The sequence below is a fragment of the Phalangium opilio genome, unplaced genomic scaffold (assembly GCF_054372755.1).
Source record: "Phalangium opilio isolate 3A_F unplaced genomic scaffold, DU_Popi_V2 ptg000087l_1, whole genome shotgun sequence".
Classification (NCBI taxonomy): Eukaryota; Metazoa; Arthropoda; class Arachnida; order Opiliones; family Phalangiidae; genus Phalangium; species Phalangium opilio.
Genome location: NW_028324192.1, coordinates 3,980,626 through 3,986,877, shown reverse-complemented (window position 1 = coordinate 3,986,877; position 6,252 = coordinate 3,980,626). Strand labels below are relative to the sequence as shown.

The 6,252-nt window shown below is 47.8% G+C and overlaps 2 non-coding genes across 2 annotated transcripts; one reads left to right on the top strand and one right to left on the bottom strand.

Annotated features, from left to right (window-relative positions):
* Positions 1 to 367: 367 nt before the first annotated feature.
* TRNAT-GGU (transfer RNA threonine (anticodon GGU)) lies at positions 368 to 440 on the bottom strand. The gene has a single exon. It is a non-coding gene; the product is annotated as a tRNA-Thr (tRNA).
* A 5,502-nt stretch (positions 441 to 5,942) lies between these two features.
* TRNAT-GGU (transfer RNA threonine (anticodon GGU)) lies at positions 5,943 to 6,015 on the top strand. The gene has a single exon. It is a non-coding gene; the product is annotated as a tRNA-Thr (tRNA).
* The last annotated feature ends 237 nt before the right edge of the window (positions 6,016 to 6,252 follow it).

Here is a 6,252-nt window from a genome sequence, read left to right as displayed (position 1 = left end):
CAAAAATTAAATGGTCGTCAGGTATTGTGGAAAAACTTTGGCTTTCTACGTTACATTTGAGATCCCACAACACCGCTCCCGGGTGGGCTCGAACCACCAACCTATTGGCTAACAGCCGAACGCGCTAACCATTGAGCCACGAAAGCACAGAAATTAAATGGTTGTCACGTATTGTGGAAAAGTTTTGACTTTTTACGCTACATCTGAGACCCCACAACACCTCTCTCGGGTGGGCTCGAACCACCAACCTTTCGATTAAAAGCTGAACGCGCTAATTATTGCGCCACGGAAGCCCAAAAATTAAATGGTCGTCAGGTATTCTGGAAAAACTTTGGCTTTCTACGTTACATTCGTGATCCCACAACACCGCTCCCGGGTGGGCTTGAACCACCAACCTTTCGGTTACCAGCCGAACGCGCTAACCATTGCGCCACGGAAGCCCAAAAATTAAATGGTCGTCAGGTATTGTGGAAAAACTTTGGCTTTCTACGTTACATGTGAGATCCCACAACACCGCTCCCGGGTGGCCTCGAACCACCAACCTATTGGTTAACAGCCGAACGCGCTAACCATTGAGCCACGGAAGCCCAAAAATTAAATGGTCGTCAGGTATTGTGGAAAAACCTTGACTTTTTACGTAACATCTGAGACGTCACAACACCGCTCCCGGATGGGCTTGAACCAAAACCTTTCGGTTAACAGCCGAACGCGCTAACCATTGCGCCACGGAAGCCCAAAAATTAAATGGTCGTCAGGTATTGTGGAAAAACTTCGGCTTTCTACGTTACATTCGAGATCCCACAACACCGCTCCCGGGTATGCTTGAAGCGCCAACCTATTGGCTAACAGCCGAACGCGCTAACCATTGAGCCACGGAAGCTCAGAAATTAAATGGTTGTCAGGTATTGTGGAAAAACTTTGGCTTTCTACGTTTCATTTGAGACCCCACAACCACCAACCTTTCGATTAACAGCTGAACGCGCTAACCATTGAGCCACGGAAGCTCAGAAATTAAATGGTCGTCAGGTATTGTGGAAAAACTTTGGCTTTCTACGTTACATTTGAGATCCCACAACACCGCTCCCGGGTGGGCTCGAACCACCAACCTATGGGTCAACAGCAGAACGCGCTAACCATTGCGCCACGGAAGCCCAAAAATTAAATGCTCGTCAGGTTTTGCGTAAAAACCTAGACTTTTTACGTCACATCTGAGACCTCACAACACCGCTCCCGGATGAGCTCGAACCACCAACCTATTGGTTAACAGCCGAACGCGCTAACCATTGAGTCACGGAAGCTCAGAAATTAAATGATTGTCACGTATTGTGGATAAGTTTTGACTTTTTACGCTACATATGAGACCCCACAACACCTCTCCCGGGTGGGCTCGAACCTTCAACCTTTCGATTAACAGCTGAACGCGCTAATCATTGCGCCACGGAAGCCCAAAAATTAAATGGTCGTCAGGTATTGTGGAAAAACCTTGACTTTTTACGTCACATCTGAGACCTCACAACACCGCTCCCGGATGGGCTCGAACTACCAAACTATTGGTTAACAGCCGAACGCGCTAACCATTGAGCCACGGATGCTCAGAAATTAAATGGTCGTCAGGTATTGTGGAAAAACTTTGGCTTTCTACGTTACATTTGAGATCCCACAACACCGCTCCCGGGTGGGCTCGAAACACCAACCTTTCGATTAACAGCTGAACGCGCTAATTATTGCGCCACGGAAGCCCAAAAATTAAATGTTCGTCAGGTATTGTGGAAAAACTCTGACATTTTACGTTACATTCGAGACGTCACAACACCGCTCCCGGGTGTGCTCGAACCACCAACCTTTCTGTTAACAGCCAAACGCGCTAACCATTGCGCCAAGGAAGCCCAAATATTAAATATTCGTCAGGTATTGTGGAAAAACTCTGACATTTTACGTCACATCTGAGAACTCACAACACCGCTCCCGGGTGGGCCCGAACCACCAACCTATTGGTTAACAGCCGAACACGCTAAACATTGAGCCACGGAAGCTCAGAAATTAAATCGTTGTCACGTATTGTGGAAAAGTTTTGACTTTTTACGCTACATCTGAGACCCCACAACACCTCTCCCGGGTGGGCTCGAACCACCAACCTTTCGATTAACAGAAGAACGCGCTAACCATTGCGCCACGGAAGCCCAAAAATTCAATGGTCGTCCGGTATTGTGGAAAAACCTGGACTTTTTACGTAACATCTGAGACCTCATAGCACCGCTCCCGGATGGGCTCGAACTACCAAACTATTGGTTAACAGCCGAACGCGCTAACCATTGAGCCACGGAAGCTCAGAAATTAAATGGTCGTCAGGTATTGTGGAAAAACTTTGGCTTTCTACGTTACATTTGAGATCCCACAACACCGCTCCCGGGTGGGCTCGAACCACTAACCTCTCGATTAACAGCTGAACGCGCTAACCATTGCGCCACGGAAGCCCAAAAATTCAATGGTCGTCCGGTATTGTGGAAAAACCTGGACTTTTTACGTAACATCTGAGACCTCATAGCACCGCTCCCGGGTGTGCTCGAACCACCAACCTTTCTGTTAACAGCCGAACGCGCTAACGATTGCGCCACGGAAGCCCCAAAATTAAATGGTCGTCCGGTATTGTGGAAAAACCTGGACTTTTTACGTCACATCTGAGACGTCACAACACCGCTCCCGGATGGGCTCGAACCACCAACCTATTGGTTAACAGCCGAACGCGCTAATCATTGAGCCACGGAAGCTCAGAAATTAAATGGTTTTCACGTATTGCGGAAAATTTTTGACTTTTTACGCTACATCTGAGACCCCACAACACCTCTCTCGGGTGGGCACGAACCTTCAACCTTTCGATTAACAGCTGAACGCGATAATCATTGCGCCACGGAAGCCCAAAAATTAAATGGTCGTCAGGTATTGTGGAAAAACATTGGCTTTCTACGTTACGTTTGAGATCCCACAACACCGCGCCCGGGTGGGCTCGAACCACCAACCTAATGGTTAACAGCCGAACGCCCTAACCATTGCGCCACGGAAGCCCAAAAATTAAATGATCGTCAGGTATTGTGGAAAAACTTTGGCTTTCTACGTTACATTTGAGATCCCACAACGCCGCTCCCGGGTGGGCTCGAACCACCAACCTTTCGGTTAACAGCCGAACGCGCTAACCATTGCGCCATGGAAGCCCAAAAATTAAATGTTCGTCAGGTATTGTGGAAAAACCTTGACTTTTTACGTCACATCTGAGACCTCACAACACCGCTCCCGGATGGGCTCGAACCACCAACCTATTGGTTAACAGCCGAACGCGCTAACCATTGAGCCACGGAAGCTCAGAAATTAAATGGTCGTCACGTATTGTGGAAAAACCTTGACTTTTTACGTCACATCTGAGACCTCACAACACCGCTCCCGGATGGGCTCGAACCACCAACCTATTGGTTAACAGCCGAAAGCGCTAACCATTGAGCCACGGAAGCTCAGAAATTAAATGGTTGTCACGTATTGTGGAAAAGTTTTGACTTTTTACGCTACATCTGAGACCCCACAACACCTCTCCTGGGTGGGCTCGAACCTTCAACCTTTCGATTAACAGCTGAACGCGCTAATCATTGCGCCACGGAAACCCAAAAATTAAATGGTCGTCAGGTATTGTGGAAAAACTTTGGCTTTCTACGTTACATTTGAGATCACACAACACCGCTCCCGGATGGGCTCGAACCACCAACCTATTGGTTAACAGCCGAACGCGCTAACCATTGGGCCACGGAAGCCCAAAAATTAAATGGTCGTCAGGTATTGTGGAAAAACTTTGGCTTTCTACGTCACATCTGAGACCTCACAACACCGCTCCCGGATGAGCTCGAACCACCAACCTATTGGTTAGCAGCCGAACGCGCTAACCATTGAGCCACGGAAGCTCAGAAATTAAATGATTGTCACGTATTGTGGATAAGTTTTGACTTTTTACGCTACATCTGAGACCCCACAACACCTCTCCCGGGTGGGCTCGAACCTTCAACCTTTCGATTAACAGCTGAACGCGCTAATCATTGCGCCACGGAAGCCCAAAAATTAAATGTTCGTCAGGTATTGTGAAAAACGGTGTTGTGAGGTCTCAGATGTGACGTAAAATGTCAAGGTTTTTCCACAATACCTGACGACCATTTAATTTTTGAGCTTCCGAGGCGCAATGGTTAGCGCGTTCTTCTGTTAATCGAAAGGTTGGTGGTTCGAGCCCACCCGGGAGAGGTGTTGTGGGGTCTCAGATGTAGCGTAAAAAGTCAAAACTTTTCCACAATACGTGACAACGATTTAATTTCTGAGCTTCCGTGGCTCAATGTTTAGCGTGTTCGGCTGTTAACCAATAGGTTGGTGGTTCGGGCCCACCCGGGAGCGGTGTTGTGAGTTCTCAGATGTGACGTAAAATGTCAGAGTTTTTCCACAATACCTGACGAATATTTAATATTTGGGCTTCCTTGGCGCAATGGTTAGCGCGTTTGGCTGTTAACAGAAAGGTTGGTGGTTCGAGCACACCCGGGAGCGGTGTTGTGACGTCTCGAATGTAACGTAAAATGTCAGAGTTTTTCCACAATACCTGACGAACATTTAATTTTTGGGCTTCCGTGGCGCAATAATTAGCGCGTTCAGCTGTTAATCGAAAGGTTGGTGTTTCGAGCCCACCCGGGAGCGGTGTTGTGGGATCTCAAATGTAACGTAGAAAGCCAAAGTTTTTCCACAATACCTGACGACCATTTAATTTCTGAGCATCCGTGGCTCAATGGTTAGCGCGTTCGGCTGTTAACCAATAGTTTGGTAGTTCGAGCCCATCCGGGAGCGGTGTTGTGAGGTCTCAGATGTGACGTAAAAAGTCAAGGTTTTTCCACAATACCTGACGACCATTTAATTTTTGGGCTTCCGTGGCGCAATGATTAGCGCGTTCAGCTGTTAATCGAAAGGTTGAAGGTTCGAGCCCACCCGGGAGAGGTGTTGTGGGGTCTCATATGTAGCGTAAAAAGTCAAAACTTATCCACAATACGTGACAATCATTTAATTTCTGAGCTTCCGTGGCTCAATGGTTAGCGCGTTCGGCTGTTAACCAATAGGTTGGTGGTTCGAGCTCATCCGGGAGCGGTGTTGTGAGGTCTCAGATGTGACGTAAAAAGTCTAGGTTTTTACGCAAAACCTGACGAGCATTTAATTTTTGGGCTTCCGTGGCGCAATGGTTAGCGCGTTCTGCTGTTGACCCATAGGTTGGTGGTTCGAGCCCACCCGGGAGCGGTGTTGTGGGATCTCAAATGTAACGTAGAAAGCCAAAGTTTTTCCACAATACCTGACGACCATTTAATTTCTGAGCTTCCGTGGCTCAATGGTTAGCGCGTTCAGCTGTTAATCGAAAGGTTGGTGGTTGTGGGGTCTCAAATGAAACGTAGAAAGCCAAAGTTTTTCCACAATACCTGACAACCATTTAATTTCTGAGCTTCCGTGGCTCAATGGTTAGCGCGTTCGGCTGTTAGCCAATAGGTTGGCGCTTCAAGCATACCCGGGAGCGGTGTTGTGGGATCTCGAATGTAACGTAGAAAGCCAAAGTTTTTCCACAATACCTGACGACCATTTAATTTTTGGGCTTCCGTGGCGCAATGGTTAGCGCGTTCGGCTGTTAACCGAAAGGTTTTGGTTCAAGCCCATCCGGGAGCGGTGTTGTGACGTCTCAGATGTTACGTAAAAAGTCAAGGTTTTTCCACAATACCTGACGACCATTTAATTTTTGGGCTTCCGTGGCTCAATGGTTAGCGCGTTCGGCTGTTAACCAATAGGTTGGTGGTTCGAGGCCACCCGGGAGCGGTGTTGTGGGATCTCACATGTAACGTAGAAAGCCAAAGTTTTTCCACAATACCTGACGACCATTTAATTTTTGGGCTTCCGTGGCGCAATGGTTAGCGCGTTCGGCTGGTAACCGAAAGGTTGGTGGTTCAAGCCCACCCGGGAGCGGTGTTGTGGGATCACGAATGTAACGTAGAAAGCCAAAGTTTTTCCAGAATACCTGACGACCATTTAATTTTTGGGCTTCCGTGGCGCAATAATTAGCGCGTTCAGCTTTTAATCGAAAGGTTGGTGGTTCGAGCCCACCCGAGAGAGGTGTTGTGGGGTCTCTGATGTAGCGTAAAAAGTCAAAACTTTTCCACAATACGTGACAACCATTTAATTTCTGAGCTTTCGTGGCTCAAT